Source organism: Thamnophis sirtalis, unplaced genomic scaffold (assembly GCF_051295495.1).
Source record: "Thamnophis sirtalis isolate CommonGarterSnake01/CBP01778 unplaced genomic scaffold, rThaSir2_p1.2 scaffold_12, whole genome shotgun sequence".
NCBI classification, from domain to species: Eukaryota; Metazoa; Chordata; class Lepidosauria; order Squamata; family Natricidae; genus Thamnophis; species Thamnophis sirtalis.
The window spans coordinates 8,467,121-8,486,547 of NW_028261392.1; the positions used below are offsets into that span (position 1 = coordinate 8,467,121).

At 40.9% G+C, this 19,427-nt stretch overlaps 1 long non-coding RNA gene across 2 annotated transcripts in view; it reads right to left on the reverse strand.

Annotated features, from left to right (window-relative positions):
• The window catches only part of LOC148043248 (uncharacterized), a 50,457-nt gene that overhangs the window by 25,267 nt on the left and 5,763 nt on the right, over positions 1–19,427 (reverse strand). For both annotated transcript variants that reach the window (XR_015698191.1, XR_015698190.1), the window contains exon 2: positions 8,195–8,288. This is a non-coding gene — a long non-coding RNA (uncharacterized LOC148043248). The remainder of the gene's footprint in view (positions 1–8,194; positions 8,289–19,427) is intronic.

Below are 19,427 nucleotides of genomic sequence, written 5' to 3' on the forward strand. Positions count from 1 at the left end.
GGTAGCAGACTGAAATCAACATGGCTGATTAATGCGCAAGTGTGCAGCCGCGCTCAAGATCAACGTCAGGCCTTCAACATCTACTCTGTGGTAACTTGTCAGGGAGAAGAATGTTAATCTACAGAGTTAATTTGCAGATTTTTGCAAGAAGACCTCTTTGAAAGAAACTTTGTAAAGGTTGATTCACCATGTGCTACTTCCTTTCTTTGTCTTTTCAGCCAAAGAAGCACCATCCAACCAATCTACTTAAAAAGAGCCCAGCCTGAATAATTATATACACCAATTGTTCTCCATCTGTTACTAGCTTGATCTACGTACAAATGCAATTTTGTTGTACCAGAAAAGCAAATAGCAGATATTCAGCTGTTCAGTTTTTTTCCAACTTGCTCTGCTAGTGGAATTCGTGCTATTATGGTTCTACCTGTAGATGAAAAACTGATCGACACTCAAATAAGGGTTTATAAGTCATTTCTAAGTCTGTTCCTGTTGGCGGTATGCTTTAGGAAAGATAATTTCAGGATATATTATTAGTACTAGTACTAGTAAATTATTGATATTAATGTTACTGGCACTAGCATATTGGAAGTGCTAGTAGTAATTGTAGGAGTAATTCTATTGAACTGTTAATGTTACTAATTGCTGTTACTTATGCTAGTAGAACTAGAAGTAATAATTGGAATTCCTTAGTGCTTGGTCTCTCTTCTCTCTTCTCTCTTCTCTCTTTCTGTGTGTTTCTCTCTGTCTCTCTCTTATTTCTCTCTGTGTGTTTCTCTCACTGTATGTCTTTCTCTGTTTATCTCTTTCAGTGTCTCTCTTTCTCTCTTGCTCTCTCTTTCTGTTTCTCTCTCTCTCTCTCTCTTTCTGTGTGTTTCTCTGTCTCTCTCTTATTTCTCTCTATGTGTTTCTCTCACTGTATGTCTTTCTCTGTTTATCTCTTTCAGTCTCTCTCTCTCTCTCTCTCTCTCTCTCTCTCTCTGTTTCTCTCTCTCTCTCTTTCTCTCTCTGTGTGTTCCCCCCCCCCGTCTCTTTCTCTGTGTCATTTTGGCATAAGATTACTAGACAGGCTCCACTGCCAACATTTTGAGGCATTGCTGTAAGTCTCTGTATCCCTCCACCACATAAATTGTATACCCATATTTGGTTCCCCATGATATTTAGGACATCTGAAACAACATATTGATAAACAGTAGAATTTATCATCTAAGCTGCCATTCCAGGGGAAATAAAATGAAGATTGTTTTGCTGTATTTCCTTATAGCTGGGTGACATATGGTTTCCCATTGTTGTCTTACATTACACTTCCTGGTTTTTACACTCTTCTTGAAATATAGTCACTATGCCATCTTGCCACCATCTCCCCAGGGTATGAATGCCTTACATTTCACAAACAAGATTCATGATCATGTCAAGTGTTTATAGTGACTTGGTAAGACCACACTTGAAATATTGCATCCAGTTTTGGTCACTACAATTAAAAAAAAAGATGTTGAGACTCTAGAAAGAGTGCAGAGAAGAGCAACAAAGATGATTAGGGGACTGGAGGCTAAAACATATAAAGAACAGTTGCAGAAACTGGCCATGGCTAGTCTAGTGAAGAGAAGGAGCCGAGGTGGCGCAGTGGTTAGGGTGCAGTACTGCAGGTCACTTCAGCTGACTGTTATCTGCAGTTCAGCGGTTCTAATCTCACCGGCTCAAGGTTGACTCAGCCTTCCATCCTTCCGAGGTGGGTGAAATGAGGACCCAGACTGTGGGGGCGATATGCTGATTCTGTAAACCGCTTAGAGAGGGCTGAAAGCCCTATGAAGCGGTATATAAGTCTAACTGCTATTGCTATTGCTATTGCTAAGGACAAGGGCAGACATAATAGCAATGTTCCAATATTTGAAGGGCTGCTACAGAGAGGAGAGGGTCAAGCTATTTTCCAAAGAACCTGAAGGACGGATAAAGAATAATGGATGGAAACTGAACAAGGAGAGATTCAACCTAGAATTATGGAGGAAGTTTCTGACAGTGGGAATAATCAACCAATGGAATAGAAGTTGTGGAGGCTTCATCACTGGAGGCTTTCAAGAAGAGATTGGGCAACTATTTGTCTGAAATGGTATAGGGCTTCCTGCTTAAGCAGGGGGTTGGACCAGAAGACCTCCAATGCCCCTTCCAACTCTGTTATTCTGTTCTGTTCTTATCAAAAGTTTATTGTAATGAGAACTAGGTCAGTTAGAAAATCTTGAAAGCTGAATGTAAGCTCTTTTATCAGTAAGTACATTAAGGCAAAGACTTTGATCTTCTTTCTAATTGTATTTCATGAGGAAGATGCTAATCAGCTATTTGATACCAGAAGCTTTCATCACACGTTGCTTCCAGTTAGTTGTGGACCAACTTTTCTATCTCCCTGCACAACAACATTAAATTCAAAACAGAAGGATTTTGTTGTTCTTGTTGTTGTTGTTCTTGTTGTTGTTGTTTGTGGAAAAAAAGCAAACCCAGCTAGGCATCAGTTTTTAACAGATTAACAGAGTTGAAAAGGACCTTGTAGGTCTTCTACTCCAATCCCCAGACCAAGCAGGAGAACCTATACCATTTCTGACAAATGGCAGTCCAGTCTCTTCTTGAAAGCTTCCAGTGATGAAGCTCCCAAAACTTCTGAAGGCAACTTCTGTTCCCTTGGTTGATTGTTCTCACATCAATCCTTATACCTAGGTTGAATCGTTCCTTGATCAGTTTATTATCCATCATTCCTTGTCTGGCCTTCAGGTGCTTTGTAGAATAGCTTGACCCCTTCCTCTCTGTGGTGGCCCCTCAAATATTGGAACACTGCTATCATGTCTTCCCTGGTCCTTCTCTTCACTAGACTAGCCATGCCCAGTTCCTGCAACCGTTCATCGTGTGTTTTAGCCTCGAGTCCACTAATCATCCTCCTGGTTGCTCTTCTCCGCACTCTTTCTAGAGTCTCAACATCTTTTTCATAGTGCAGTGTCCAAAACTGGATGCAGTATTCTACATGTGGTTTTACTAAGGCTTTATAAAGTGGCATTAGTACCTCACTTGATCTTGATTGTATCCCTCTGTTAATGCAATTTAGGATTGTGTTGGCTTTTTTGGTGCCGCTGCACACTGTTAGTTCATTTTTGACTATTTGTCCACTAAGACTCCAAGATCCCTCTCACAGCTACGGCTATTAAAGCTGGTTTCACCCAGTCGATATATGTCCTTTTGGTTTTTCTTGCCTAAGTGTAAGACTTTGCTTTTTTTTTCTACATTGAATTTCATTTGTTTGTTTTAGATGGAAATTCCACATTGGCCGGTTGGAAAAAAATATATTGGCTAGCTGAAGGAGAGAAAGATGAGAACAGTTAGGATCAACATACTGTGGCATGAAAACATTGCCAAGGGTTCGGGGAGCAAAGCTACTGACAATATGGACGAAACCTCTGTTCAAATGCAAACAATGTAACGTCTAAGCCAGAAGCTATTCTAACCGTTTGTGTCCTGGAGTCATTCCCACATAAAGCTCCTATCTTAGATGGCAAGTGGAGGGAAACAAATGTCCATACTGAGCTTTTAAGTCTGTGGCCAACTCTGGAAAAAGATACATATAGTTATATATACAAATGGAGCATTGGATTTATATTTTACTGACAATGAAATGAAAGATTCGTATAAATCTATTTCAAGCTATTTATCTCTCATCAGCTAGCCGTACCCTTTATGGGATTCGAACCCAGGCTACTTGCATATTAGGTAAAGGTAAGGCTCCCCTCGTGCATATGTGTTAGTCACTCCCAACTCTAGGGGCCGGTGCTCATCTCCGTTTCAAAGCCAAAGAGTCAGTGCTGTCCGAAGACGTCTCTGTGGTCATATGGCCAGCATGACTAAATGCCAAAGGTTCACGAAATACTGTTACCTTCCCAAAAAGATGGTTCCTATTTTTCTATTTGCATTTTTTACATGCTTTCAAACTGCTAGAGTGTCAGAAACTGGGGCAAGTAATGGGAGCTCACTCCATTACACGGTGCTTGGGATTCGAACTGCCAAACTGCTGACCTTTCCGATCAGGGCTGGGTTTCAACCGGTTCGCACCGGTCCCTGCGATCCGGTTGGTCGCCGAACCCGGAAGTAAGTAACTTCCGGGAACGGCGAAGCCCCCCCCCCGCGCCCGCGCGCGCCCGCACACCCGCGCCCGCTCCTTACCCGGTTTTTTTGAATTTTGCACTTTCCACGCATGCGCAGAACGCCTGCGCGATCCTCCAGGAGCAGCTGGAGCATCGCGCAGACGCTAATACACATGCGCGCGCCACGTGCGTGCACACGTGTGCCGCATGCGTGGGCGAGGACGCCGCGTGCGTGCACGCGCGCGCCGCGTGCGTGCATGAGGACGCCGCCGGCCTCGTTCCAACCGATCCGGTTGGAACGGGGCGAGAAACCCACCCCTGTTTCCGATCAACAAGCTCAGTGTCTTAACCACTGAACCACCATGCCCCCCTTTGCATATTAGTTAGAAGCATTAAAAAGAAAGGGAACAACTAGCTGACAAGAGCTAAAGAGTTTGAAATATATTTATACTAGTCTCGATTAATGTCTTTGTCAGTAAAATATAAATTCAACAAACAAAAAAATAGTTTGTCGCAAAAGGAACTGCCTCTGAAGGCTCCTGGACTGGGGCTGAAAGGTGAAAGTGGAAGCAGTTTGTTCCATCCCATATTTGGGTAGACAAATTTGCCCTGATAGACCAGAAAAAACAGATAAAGGTAGCATTAAAGCATGAGTAACCTATTGTTCTTTTGTTAACAAATTACCATGCAAAGACAGTGCAGAGGAGGCACAGCCTCCCAATTTGTTTTTTATTTTATTTTCATGTTTACCTTAACTATGTTCCAAAGAAGCGTGATTCCTTTGCCTTTTATCTGCTCTTGCTGATTTGCAGGCTATTTCATTATCCCCTCTCTGTTTATTTGTCTTTCACAGATTAGCTGGGGTGCACCGATATGACCCTTCATTCTGCCACTGATATGCCCATTAAAATAGCTTTAGATCACAGGTGTTACGCCTGAATCCCTGGAGAGCTGTTGTTGTTGCTCAGAATAGGGCAAAAAACTAAACAAGGGGTCTGACGTGTGATAAGCAGCCTTTCAGCTTTCCGTAGGAAGACTCGGCCAAGGTTTGCTCTCTGGTGGCTGGGTCTTCCTAATCTAAATCCCACCTATTATTCGAAATGTACTATCAGATCATTCCAATGTAAGAAGATCCAAGTTGTGGCCTGTCAGTCACCAGCCCCTTCAGCAATCAAATCAGAGGAGGAGGCATGGGAGTCAGGATCAGCATCAAGACAATTTGAAAGCTCCAAGGGGGGAAGAGCTGAGGTGGCGCAGTGGTTAGAGTGCAGCACTGCAGGCTACTTCAGCTGACTGCAGTTCTGCAGTTCGGCGGTTCAAATCTCACCGGCTCAAGGTTGACTCAGCCTTCCATCCTTCCGAGGTGGGTGAAATGAGGACCCAGACTGTGGGGGCGATATGCTGACTCTGTAAACCGCTTAGAGAGGGCTGAAAGCCCTATGAAGCGGTATATAAATCTAACTGCTACTACTACTGCTACTGGTATTCAGCCAGTTCTGACAGGTTCTGGAGAACCGGTAGCGAAAATTTTGAGAGTGAGGAGGGAATGGGGATTTTGTAGTATCCTTCCCCTGCCACACCCATAAAGCCACATCCTTAGAACTGGTAGTAAAAAAATTTGAATCCCACCACTGGGGAAGAGGGAATGGAGCTGGCAGAGAGGGGGGGAGGGAGGCAGGAAAGGAAGAGTGGAACAGAAGGAGACAGAGGCAGAGCCTGGGTCTTTTGTCAGTCCTCAGATGGCAAGTCAACAGCTCCCATGTCTGGAGGTGGCTGATGAGGAAAAGGAGGAACAGCTGGGTCCAGTGCCTGACCCGCAAATATGCAGAAGGCAGAGGAGAGGAGAGCAGTGGAAATCTATGGGCCGGTCCTTGGGGTGGAAGTGCCACTGCTGCTAGTGAAGTCCTACCCTAGCTCTGGGGATAAAAGGCAGGGGGCAGAGGTTAATATGCGTGGCAGACAACTATTCATTTTCCTATCAGTCAGCCCCTAATAGCCTTCACTTCCAAATTCTGTCTGGAAATTATCAGAATTCTTCTTGGAATCTGTAGTGCCTTCTGAGTTTGTGTGTGTGTGTGTGTGTGTGTGTGTGTGTGTGTGTGTGTGTGTGTGTCTGTGTCTGTGTCTGTGTCTGTGTCTGTGTGTGTGTCTGCTGCTGGAAGAAAGTGAGTGACCTCTCCCACATCTACAAATTTGTCTCATGGGAAAACAAGGAAATTCACATTTGATTAAGGTGTGTCACGACATGTATTGATACATGATGGAAATACACTAAAGTTGGTAATTAAGTGTTCTTATGGAACCATTTTCTTAGGAGTGGTGTGGTGGCCTAGAGGGGAAGCTCTCGCCTCACAATCAGGAGGCTGTGAGTTTGATTCTAGGTAGTGGCAGGTATTTCTCTTTCTGGGCTCACTGAGAATATATCTGTGAACAAAACTCTGCATTGGTGACATAGAGCCGAGGTGGCGCAGTGGTTAGAGTGCAGTACTGCAGGCTGCTTCAGCTGACTGCTATCTGCCGTTCGGCGGTTCAAATCTCACCGGCTCAAGGTTGACTCAGCCTTCCATCCTTCCGAGGTGGGTGAAATGAGGACGCAGACTGTGGGGGCAATATGCTGACTCTGTAAACCGCTTAGAGATGGCTGAAAGCCCTATGAAGCAGTATATAAGTCTAACTGCTATTGCTATTGCTATAGGAAGGGCATCTGGTCATGAAAACCCTTTGCTAGCTCCATTCAGTTGCCCAGACTCCACCCTGCAAAGGATAATGGGTTCATTTGATGATGATGATCGTTGCTTACTTTTTGAAAACAGACCAGAGAGATTAAAAACTGCCACCTGCTGGGACTAGTAAAAGAACCCTAAAACTATTGATTTGGGGTTTCAAAATTAATAGCACCTGCATCTAATGGAGGTTGTAAAGCCGTAGGGAGCACACCTTTATCTGTATCTTCTCATCAGAAGGAATTGTCAATTTTACCTAGAAAGCATAACAGCTCCTCTTGAATCATACTATTTTTTTTTAACAAATACCTTCTGCACTAGATAGCATCTGAAATTTAATTATTACATTGGTGTGATGTAGAGTCCTGGTGGAAGTCAAATTATGCAAAACACCACTATTTTAATTCAATTCCAAACCCAGCGTCTGAAGCAAAAATTTCTCATATCCATTATTCCATTTGCCTTCCTGTTTATTTCAAGAGCAAAGGCTGCTAATTAAATTCACTTTTTTTTCCCCTCCCTGGGATGCTTTTTCGATATAACCCATCCAATAGCAGGCAAACTCAATTTGTGACCTCGTTGTCCCTGATGCTCCCGACTAGATGTCTCAGCTGGAATGGAGTTTGCTTAATCTTCCTTGTGTTATCCAGGTTACAAAAATAATAACAATTCGAAGGTAAGTGTAAATAATTGCTGCCCTCCTCTTCTTAACATCCCGACTCAAAAAAAATGCAGATCAACAGCGGAAGATGAGCGGCATGGTTAAGAAATGAGGGTGTTGTTTTTTTTTTATTTGTAAGAACAGGCACACTGACTCTGCAGATTTATCTGTAATGGGTGAACGACTCAGAGTTTAAAAGCATTTAGGAGCCACGGTAGCTCAGTGGTGAGAGTGCAGTACTGCAGGCTACTTCTGCTGACTGCCAGCTGCCTGCAATTTGGCAGTTCAAATCTCAGCAGGCTCAAGGTTGACTCAGCCTTCCATCCTTCTGACGTGGGTAAAATGAGGACCCAGATTGCTGGGGTGAAAATAGACTGACTCTGTAAAACCGCTTAGAGAGGGCTGTAAAGCACTGTAAAATGGTATATAAGTCTAAGTGCTATTGCTATTTCAAGGAAATGAATGCAGAATGTTTGCTGGAAAATATTGTCTATTTAGTCCAGTGGTGAAATGTGACCAGTTCCAACAGGTTTGCCCAAACCTGTAGTAAAAGAAAAATGCTAACAGTTCGGGCAAACCGGTATTTCCGACAATCAGCTGTGACACACAATTTATATCAGCTAGAATCACCAGATTTCCTGCGTTCTGGCTAATCTAAATGGCCTGGAACAGCAGATTTCCCCCCCTTGGTATTGTACTTTTCAGGTGTGCTTGGTAGCAGGCTCATCCCGTTTTATGCTCTCTGCATGCCCAGAAGGTCCTTTGCAGTGGTGGGATTCAGCCGGTTCGCACCTATTCGTGAGAACCAGTTGTTAACTTTCTAAGCAGTTTGGAGAACCGGCGGTTGGAAGAAATGTCCTTTTGGTTTTTTCCACTTTACAGGGCTAATCCGGTAAGGAAGGCACTAAGGAAACAGTCTGGTGTTGTTTCTAGCCTCATCTTTATTGCCCTGCTTACAGAAACTGCCTCTCCAGTTCACCCTTATTACATTGTAACACCTAAGGCGAAGCAGCGCCCATTGGTATGAGTGATGTTGAGTTGGCCACACCCACATGGTCACATGACCACCAAGCCCCACCTATGCAGCTGGCCATTAGGGCAGAGAACCGGTTGTTAAATTATTTGAATCCCACCACCTTTAATGTGGGTTGGTCACCAGGACAAGAGATTTTGTCTTCCGACTTTTGGACTCATGCTGGAGCCCTTCTTTGGGGCCTTCTCTGTAGATACTTTGATAGAAAGAAGTTCCCTGAGGATGGGCTCCAGCATGAGACCAAATGCTCAGGAGACAAAATCTCTGATCCTTGGTGACCAACCCACATTGGATCCTGCAAGAACGTATTATATGAACCCTCTGATATCATGGTATATTCTACCCAAGGTACTAGTATATTTCAAGTTTTAAAAGTTGCAAGAACTATTTGGAAGATGTTTGAACATATGCTGAATTGTGACCCTTATTAACCTAATCTTCAATTTTGGCATAATTTTGAAAATTACTGTTATTTTTTTCTCTCTTTTCTTCTCCTTCTCTTTCTCCTTCTTTTTTAGGCTAACAGGATGATTAATAAATTAGGTAATTTAAAGCATTTGAGACATGGGAAGAAAAAAATGGATTATTTTAACCTATGGAATGCCAATACATTTAATTTAAAGACCTACCCAAAATTCAATTATTAAGTATCTAGATCCATGGATCACCTTGGTTAATACTCTCCCTAGATTTTGGGCCTCCACTATCTCAGTAGTTAGTACATATTTCATTGCCATTTCAGTAATTCATTCATCCTTTAATTTTCCTGCTTGAGTGGATATTAATCTTTCTCTTATTTTTAGCTTCCTTTAACCAGCTACTGTATATAAATGCATTAAATCCATTCTCAATCTTAACAATTTTTTTCTTCACTAAAATCGATGAAGAATTTGTAAAAACAGAAAAAAATAGATATCCATACAGAAATGGGGAAATAATAAAGATTCTTGCTTCATCTTTAAATGAAGGATAATATTCTCATAAGAGAATTGGATGTCCTACCCATGCCCCCATGGGTTACTCATTGTAGGATTCATTCTTTTTAAACAAGATAATAACAATGGTGGAATAATGTTATTTTTTTAAAAAAAATATATGCACTTGAACCTATTCACTTATTCAAAATGATTTAAGTGTTATAATGTGCATTCCTTTTCCTTATCACTGGTAATAATCACTGAATTATATTTTAATATCTGGGGTCTATCGTTCACGAGATTGAACTTTTGACCTTAGACAACTGAATTCCTGACTTTAGTCTAATGAGCTAGGCAAATTTAGTTTCTCAAACAAATCATGTCATCTGGCTTTGACTCTTAATTGAAAGCACGTCAGTAAGAGCAATTTGTCCAGAACGTTCCTCAGATCTTGAAAATGAGGACTTGTGAGGAAAATCTCTAAATATAGACATCGCCTCATTACAAAAGGCAACATACAAAGAAATTAAAATCAAAATGTGCGATAGTCCTTGAGAATAGTCAAGGGATCATAACAGAAATGGCACAGTTCTCAACAATGCTTTTCTCCCCATTTGCCTTAGGCTGAATAATTTGGTGCTGTTGTGACTCTGAAGGTGAGAAAAAGAAAAAAAAAACTTTTCAAGAGTTTCTATCTGTTGCCAATTTATTCTGATTAGTAGTGGCACATATGTGTCTCTCATATAATGGGAGTGCCTCTGTAAGCTATTTTCTTACATTGTTTTCTGATGGAATCTGGAGATCATCTCAGCAAATAGAAAAATTCTCACTAAATTTAGGTGATAAAAATTGCAGAGGTTATAAGAAAAAGGTGGGGAGGAGGAGGAGAAGGAGAAAGAGAAGTAATCCTTCAAATTTGTGCAAATTAGAGATTTGCTAATGACATTATTTTTTACAAAGCAATTTAGTTTAGTATGGTCAATTGCCACGACTTGTTATATGAATAATGGCAATCTGCAAGCAACAAGTTTTACTTAGATAAAAGTTTCATGGATTTAACGGGGGGGGGGGGAACATCCCCTACACAAACATTTATTAGAGACTGGAATGTATGTGAAGTTGACTTCTTTGGCCAAATGCTTGGAGACTAGCAATAGCAGTTAGACTTATATACCGCTTCATAGGGCTTTCAGCCCTCTCTAAGCGGTTTACAGAGTCAGCATATCACCCCCACAGTCTGGGTCCTCATTTCACCCACCTTGGAAGGATGGAAGGCTGAGTCAACCTTGAGCCGGTGAGATTAGAACCGCTGAACTGCAGATAACAGTCAGCTGAAGTGGCCTGCAGTACTGCACCCTAACCACTGTGCCACCTCTGCTCATGTAGAGGGAATAGTTTTGCCTTAGCTTTAGTGTTCAGAACCATTGGTTACCCTTGCATCAGTGTGGGATTCAAAAAGTTTTACTACCAGTTCCAAGGGCTTCGTGGGCGTTGCATAGCTTGGTAGGCATGGCAGGGGAAGGATACTGCAAAATCCCCACTCCAGGATAAGGTTACTGCAAAACCCCATTTCCTCTTGATCAGCTGGGACTCAAGAGGCAGCGAATAGATGGGGGCAGAGCCATCCAGGGGTGGTATTTACTGGTTCTACGAACTACTCAAAATTTCCACTACTGGTTCTCCAGAACGGATCAGAATCTGCTGAATACTCTCTCTGCCTTGCATCCTTCTCTAATGTTTGTCATCTTCGTTCAGCCACAATCAGATCAATTGGGCTTCCTGGTTCATTCTTTTTCCACCTGGGTATATGGGTAAACCTTTGCTTAAACTATAGATTTGTACACTCATGCATTTTAGCTCTTGTTACCCAAAATTTACTTTCTGGAGATGCATTCTTCAACTCCATACTTCCCAGAGAGGATCACTTGTATTTTTATTCATTATCCTTTTTTTTCCTCTAGCTTTTTTCCTAGTTTTTCAGGCATACATCTTTTTCACATGTTAATTTGTGTTCTTTGCAATTTGCCTTCAGATAGTTAGTTAGATAGATAGATAGATAGATAGATAGATAGATAGATAGATAGATAGATAGATAGATAGATAGATAGGTGGGTGGGTGGGTGGGTGGGTGGGTGGGTGGGTGGGTGGGTGGATGGATGGATGGATGGATGGATAGATAGATAGATAGATAGATAGATAGATAGATAGATAGATAGATGATAGATAGATAGATATAGATAGATAGATAGATTTAGATAGATAGATAGATAGATAGATAGATAGATAGATAGATAGATTTAGATTTAGATTTAGATTTAGATTTAGATTTAGATTTAGATTTAGATTTAGATGTCTGTCTGTCTGTCTGTCTGTCTGTCTGTCTGTCTGTCTATCTATCTATCTATCTATCTATCTATCTATCTATCTATCTATCTATCTATCTATCTATCTATCTATCATCTATCTATCTATCTATCTATCTATTCCAAGTTGTGTTCATCTATATGCCATGGATTTCTCCAGATGAGCCTGTAGAAAATATTCTTTACTGTTCCTTATATTTCAGTCAGTTAAGCCTGCCAGACAATGATTTTAAAAAAATAAAAAATAAAACAGATATGGTGCAGATTATATGCATTAGTGCTACTTGTTACATTTTTCAAAAACTGTAAGAAGAGGTCATTTTTGACATTTTGAGGAATACGGAGTCAGTAACTCAACCAATATCATGTTCTTCTAAGCAGGTCAGGATCTCCTATTTAGAGGGTAGTTAGCAAGCCAACATGTTCTCTACCACTCTTCATTGTTGAGCCAATGAGAATTGCTTTGCAGAGTGAGATGGGCGGCATATAAATTTAATAAATTGATAAATACATATTATACTTACATATATTCAGTAATCATAAACCAGGGGTGTCAAACTCAATTTCATTCAGGATTGCATCACACATGTGGTTGGCCTCAGGGGCCTGGATGGGTGTGGCCAACTGGGTGGGTGTGGCTAGTTTGATGCCACTCCCCACACTGCTGGCATGTTTCTTCTTAGCATTGGGTAAATCGGACTGAAGCCAGGCTGGCTAGATCTTTCTTCTTCATATTGTGAAGACCAGGAGAACCCTGTGGGTCGGATCTGACCACATTGTGGGCCTCATCCAGCCCACAGGCCTCGAGTTTGACACCACTGTCATAAACAGACAGAAATCCCTTACCTTTTGAAGAATTTAATCAACATTAGTAACGTAAGGGAATTGGTTCTGGTTAAAATCACTTGAATAAAAGGGTGAGATATTGGTTGGCTTGCAAAACATCTGTACCTCAAATTCTTTTTCCCCCTCAAGTCAACATAGCCTCCTTGATGACTACATCTATTTGTTTTTGGTTTTTTTAATCCTTAGTACTGTTTCTGTGATATTCTGGGTGCCAAATAAATACATTTCTGCCTGCTCAGACTTTATAAATAATGTACATGGGGCCTCTCAGGTTTAAAAGCAATATGTTTCCTTTGGACTTTCATGTTTATATAAGGTCAAGTTATACAATCTGAGTTTACAGAAAATATAATGAAACTGTTCAGTGTGCATTTGATTTAAAAAAAAACACTTATATAAGATAAAATGCAACATTTTGATAAGGTGAAACCCCACGAAATCTCTTATATTGATAGTATAGAAATAATAAATGAAATAAATATTTCACAATTCTTTCTTTCCTTCCTTCCTTCCTTCCTTCCTTCCTTCCTTCCTAATTCCTTCCTTTTTTCCCTTCTTTTTTCCTTTCCTTCAAGTGGTGGGATTCAAACATTTTTACTACTGGTTCTGTGGGGCCTGGCCGGGGGAGGAAACTGTAAAATCGCCATTCCCTCCTCACTCCAGGGGAAGGTTACTGCAAAATCCCCATTTCCTCAAAATCAGCTGGGACTCAGGAGGCAGATAATAGATGGGGGCAGGGCCAGTCAGAGATAATATTTATCGGTTCTCTGAACTACTCAAATTTCTGCTATCAGCTCTCCAGAACTGGTCAGAACCTGCTGAATACCACCTCTGCTTCCTTCCTTCCTCCCTCCCTCCCTCTTTCCTTCTGTCTGTCCATCTGTCACTTTCTCTGTCTCTCTCTTTCTACACATACTCACACATACATAAACATGTGTGTGTGCACATGTATACTTAGTATTACAAGAACTAGGTGTCAGGTCTGCAGCCATCTTTTTTTTGGGGGGGGGTCTTTGACCTACCATACTTGGGGGAATTGTAAGGAGTCACATATTATGTAGTCACAACAAAATTCTTTCTAGAAAGCCAAGGTCTTCCTTTGTCTCTGCACCTGACCGGAATTGGATGGGTGGAGCTGCTAGCACGGCAGTGGGAAATTGGACCACATGATGGACTTGTGGGTGTGGAGGCAACTTTCAGCTGGGTGGGGAAAACCTGGAAGCTTTCAGATTTGGGTTTTCCCAGTTGTGCCAACGTGGCTCTCTTAATAAATTGGAACTTTGAGCAATACTTTGCCTTGGACTCTGATTTAATTTTGGATGCTATTTGGAACCCTGACACTAGGAACATTTCTTAAAATACTGAACGTTAAAAGAAATATTTTCTGAACTGTGCCTTATATACTGTATGCTAATGTAAAATGAGGACAATGCTGCCATTGAAACAATATCAATTTTCAAGACTCGTTTTGTTAGCCTAGTCTTACCCCAACAAATATAATAAGCTTCTCTCTGCTTGTTTTTAGCATTCAATTTGCCATAACAAACCATCTTCTCTTGATCTCATTTTCATCACTGTGTGTACCTCTCTTGCTCCTGGACAAGTCACTGTGCATGACAGGTCATTAACGCACCCGGCTTAATCTGCACAAGACCATGGCTGTCCTTATCTACCGGGGACAAATTGATTAGTTGCAGATGATGGCTGATGGCAATCTGTCAAACTAAATTAGTGCTGGGAAACAGCTTAACACCTGCTGAGGATGTGATGGCAAAAGCTGATTTCAGCATCGGCGCTATAGAAAGGGCTTCTCAAAGAAGTCTCTGCTCTTTGTGTACCTTTGGAAAATTACCTTTTTGCTGAAAATAGCTTGCGGAGAAAGAACCCGTTGAACAGGTGTCCAAATAAGAAAAGAACCAATGTGCCCCATTAATGAATGTCCTCTTGGAAAAGGCGCCTATCAGATTTCCAAGGACCTTTCATCTTTCTAGCAGAGACCATATGGCTGTAATCAATGAGGTCTGATCACCGTGGTGAATTCCAGCACATATCAGTAATGCCGTTGTATAAATATATCCTGCTTTAAAATATATATATATATCTTGTAACTAGGAAACATGTCAACACATTAATTGACGCTTCTATAGTGCCGTCAGGTTTTCTGGAAGGTCTGTGGGACTTGTGACCTTTTAAGCAATAGCACTTAGACTTATATACCACTTCACAGTCCTCTACAGCCCTCTCTAAGTGGTTTTACACAGTCGGCAGTATTTGCCCCCAACAATCTGGCTCCCCATTTTATTGACCTTGGAAGGATGAAAGGCTGAATCAACCTGGAGCCGGTCAGGATCAAACTCCTGGCAGTGGGCAGAGTTAGCCTGCAATACTGCATTTTAATCACTTCACCAGTGATGGGATTCAGTCAGTTCGCACCACTTCGGGAGAACCAGTTGTTAACTTTCTGAGCAGTTTGGTGAACTGGTTGTTGGAAGAAATCATTAGGGCAGAGAACCGGTTGTTGAATTATTTGAATCCCACCACTGCACTGCACATCATGGATGAACGGACAGATGGACAGGTGAATGGATGATTGATAGAAAGAAGGGCAACAGCAATAGTACTTAGACTTATCTACTGCTTCCCAATCCTCTACAGCCCTGTCTAAGTGATTTACAGAGTTAGCATATTTGCCCCACAACAATCTAGGTCCTCATTTTACCAGATGGTAAAATGGAAGATTGAATCAACCTTGAGTCATTCAGAATTGAACTCCTGGAGTGAGCCGTGAGTGCATTGTAGCTACTGTGATACCATGGCTCTAAGACCTTCTAAGACAATGGTTCTCAACCTTCCTAATTCCGCGACACTTCAATACAGTTCCTCATGTTGTGGTGACCCCCAACGATAAGATTATTTTATGTTTTCCATATTTTTTTTAAAAAAATGTGTTTTCCAATGGTCTTAGGCGACCCCTGTGAAAGGGTCATTCAACCCACAGGTTGAGAACCACTGTTCTAAGATGAAGTCAAATTATGAAAAAAATGTCCTGAAAGGCTGCTCCATGTGCTAAATCATTTAAGTGAAGCTATCCATGATATTCTGAGGGTGTGTTAGCCATTAGATGTCACCGTCCTCTAAAATCCATACCCTGCTCAAAATGTAAACCAAATATATCATGAATTTGGAATTTGTGCCCAGAAAGTCTATATCCGTCACACCAGACATATTGATGTAACCATTTTGGACAGAGTATGATGGGATTTGTGGAGTAATAGTCCTCATACAAGGTGGCAAGAAAGTCAGATATGAGGGACAACATTTGTACTTACTATTGCTTAATCTCTTTACATTTTGATTCTATTTTAGAAAAAGTCCTGCTAATGATGTTTCAGATGAAGAACTACATTTCAGAATGTATTGGGCCACAACAGTGTTTTTTTTAATAATAAGACGATATTTTCCTATAAAGAGGACACCAAATAGAGTAGAGTAGAGTAGAGTAGAGTAGAGTAGAGTAGAATAGAATAGAATAGAATAGAATAGAATAGAATAGAATAGAATAGAATAGAATAGAATAGAATAGAATAGAATAGAATAGAATAGAATAGAATAGAATAACAGAGTTGGAAGGGATCTTGGAGGTCTTCTAATCCAAACCCCTGCCTAGGCAGGAAACCCTACACCACTTCAGACAAGTGGTCGTCCAACATCTTCTTAAAAAACTACCAGTATTGGAGCATTCACAACTTCAAGAGGCAAGTTGTTCCACTGATTAATTGCTCCGCTTTACCACTTTCCTTGCCACAGTTGTTAAGTGAATCATTGCATTTATTTAAAAAAAAAAGTTAGTAACAGGAGTGTTAAGCAAATCTGGCTTCCCCATTGACTTTACTTGTCAAAAGGTCACAGAAGGGGAACCCACGACCCCAGGACATGGCAACTGTCCTAAATATGAACCAGTTGCTAAGCATCTGGATGCTGCAATGGTCATAAGTGTGAAATGCAGTCATAAGTCACTTTTTCCCCCATGCCGTTGTAACTTTGAATGGTCGCGAAATGAATTGTTGTAAGTCGAAGACTACTTCCAGCTGCCAGTTCAGATGAATTCACAGCTATGATGTTAGTTAACATGTAAGCAACTTGGTGAAACTATGTTGGTTGCTCAGAGTTTGCTTTCTGTTCTCCCCTAACTTTCAGAATGCAGATAACAAGGGAAAGTTCATAATAGGACCACTACTATTTTTAAAATGAAAACGAAGCAAGAAAGCTAATTTGCATTTCCAAATGTCACACTGAAGGCAGGGATGAAAATACAACACATCTGCAATACTGTCAGTGCTAATGATGGAGAATATTTGGAGCCCAGGGGTGACATGAGGGGTCCTTGGTGCTCTCTGAGCTTGCTTGTTTTGTTGCAGACGTTCCACTGCCCAAACTATGTTGTGTCATCAGTGCTGATGATGTTACCTAGTTTAGGTAAGGAAATGTCTGCAGCTCAGAGACCCTTCAGTGTGGTCCGTGTCTAAAACCAGCAGCAGAATGGCTACCTAAGTGCTCCCAGGATGATATCATGAGAGCTATTTTTCCATACATGTGGGAATCTTGGTCTGTCTGTCTGTCTGTCTGAATCTGTATCTCTGTCTCTGTCTCTATCTCTCTTTGCCTCCACCTCTGTCTCTCTCTCTCTCTCTCTCTCTCTCTATCTCAATCTTTCTATCTATCTATCTCTATCTATCTATTTATTTCAATCTATATCTATCTATCTATCTATCTATCTATCTATCTATCTATCTATCTATCTATCTATCTATCTATATCTATGTCATCCATCATCCACCCATCATCTATCTATCTATTAACTATCCATCTATCTCTATTACCTGTCATCCATCCATCTATCTACCTATCCACCTTGCTACCATCCATCCATCCATCCATCCATCCATCCATCCATCCATCCATCCATCTATCTATCTATCTATCTATCTATCTATCTATCTATCTATCTATCTATCTATCTCATCCATCATCCACCCATCATCTATCTATCTATTAACTATCTATCTATCTACCTAGCTATTATCTATCTATCTACCTAGCTATTATCTATCTATCTATCTATCTATCTATCTATCTATCTATCTATCTATCTATCTATCTATCTATCTATCTATCTACCTACCTATCTACCTACCTACCTACCTACCTACCTACCTACCTATATCTACCTATCTACCTATCTACCTAGCTATTATCTATCTATCTATCTATCTATCTATCTATCTATCTATCTATCTATCTATCTATCTCATCCATCATCCACCCATCAACTTTCTTATTAACTATCTATCTACCTATCTACCTAGCTATTATCTATCTATCTATCTATCTATCTATCTATCTATCTATCTATCTACCTACCTACCTACCTACCTACCTACCTACCTACCTACCTACCTACCTATCTATCTATCTATCTATCTATCTATCTATCTATCTATCTATCTCTAGTTATCCAGCTATCCAGCTATCCAGCTTTCTAGCTTTCTAGCTAGCTAGCTATCATCTCTATCATCTATCATCCATCATCCATATCTCTCTCCCTCTCCCTCTCCCTCCCTCCCTCCCTCCCTCCCTCCCTCTCTCTCTCTCTCTCTCTCTCTCTCATCTATCTAGTTATCCACCTATCTAGCTATCCAGCTTTCTAGCTTTCTAGCTAGCTGTAGCTATTATCTGTCTATCTCTATCATCCATCCATCATCCATCCATCCATCCACAAATACTTCCTAATCTCCCTGCAGTTGCATCCACATAGATGCATTAGTTATTTAATATTTAGTTGATCAATGCTTTAATTTTCTTGCAGAGGATATGCAGGGAAACATATCAAAGATGTGCTGATATATATTTTTTAAAATCCCAGTCAACAGTGCCATTATAACACTAGTCACAACATTTCTCCGTCTAATGAGACATTGTTAATTTATTGCTTCCCCTCCAAATGTGCCAGATTACTTTTTATTTCTTAAGTCCCATTATGTAGATCACCATATGATTTTTGATTGAGTGATTGATTCGTGCGGAACACATCTGAGCAAAGTTATCCGTCAGATATGAAATAAAATAAAAACTAAGGCGCTCACTGTTTTCTATCAAATATATATCACAAATTCACAAATGCAGCTTCGTGCATGCACATCTGCATGAGAAGCCATCTCCTCTGTCCCTTGCATCCTGTTGCCACCTCCACCAGTTTGACAAGGTAGCAAGGTTGGAGAGCCGTGATATACAATGACCATATACATTTCAACATAGCACTGCAGGGATTAAGAATTCTAATAATTGACCAGCAGCAAATTAATACAAATAAACTTCTAAAGGAAGAAATGATGGATGGAGCATAACTTTGTGGAAAGCCAAGTGATGATTCTGGTGGAATAAAAGCCATCAAGGAGACCAATTCCTCTCTGGACAAGGAGAAGATTTGAGATCACCCACAAGTGTTCCAGATATCTGTTCCTTGTGAGGAGACTGAAAGGTAATGGCTTTCCAGAGAGTTCCAGAGAGTTCTGAACTCTAGTACATGAGGGACTGGCCACCTTGCTCAAATTACAACCAGCACTTTGAAAAGATATTAAGTTCACATACTTTCCTCTCTAATATCTTTCAAAAGTTGCCTGTTAACTAATTTTCAGCTATTCGGAACACTTGGATTGACCAATTTGACGACAGAAGCTATCACATCAATTTTATCTACTGTAGGGATTTTCTA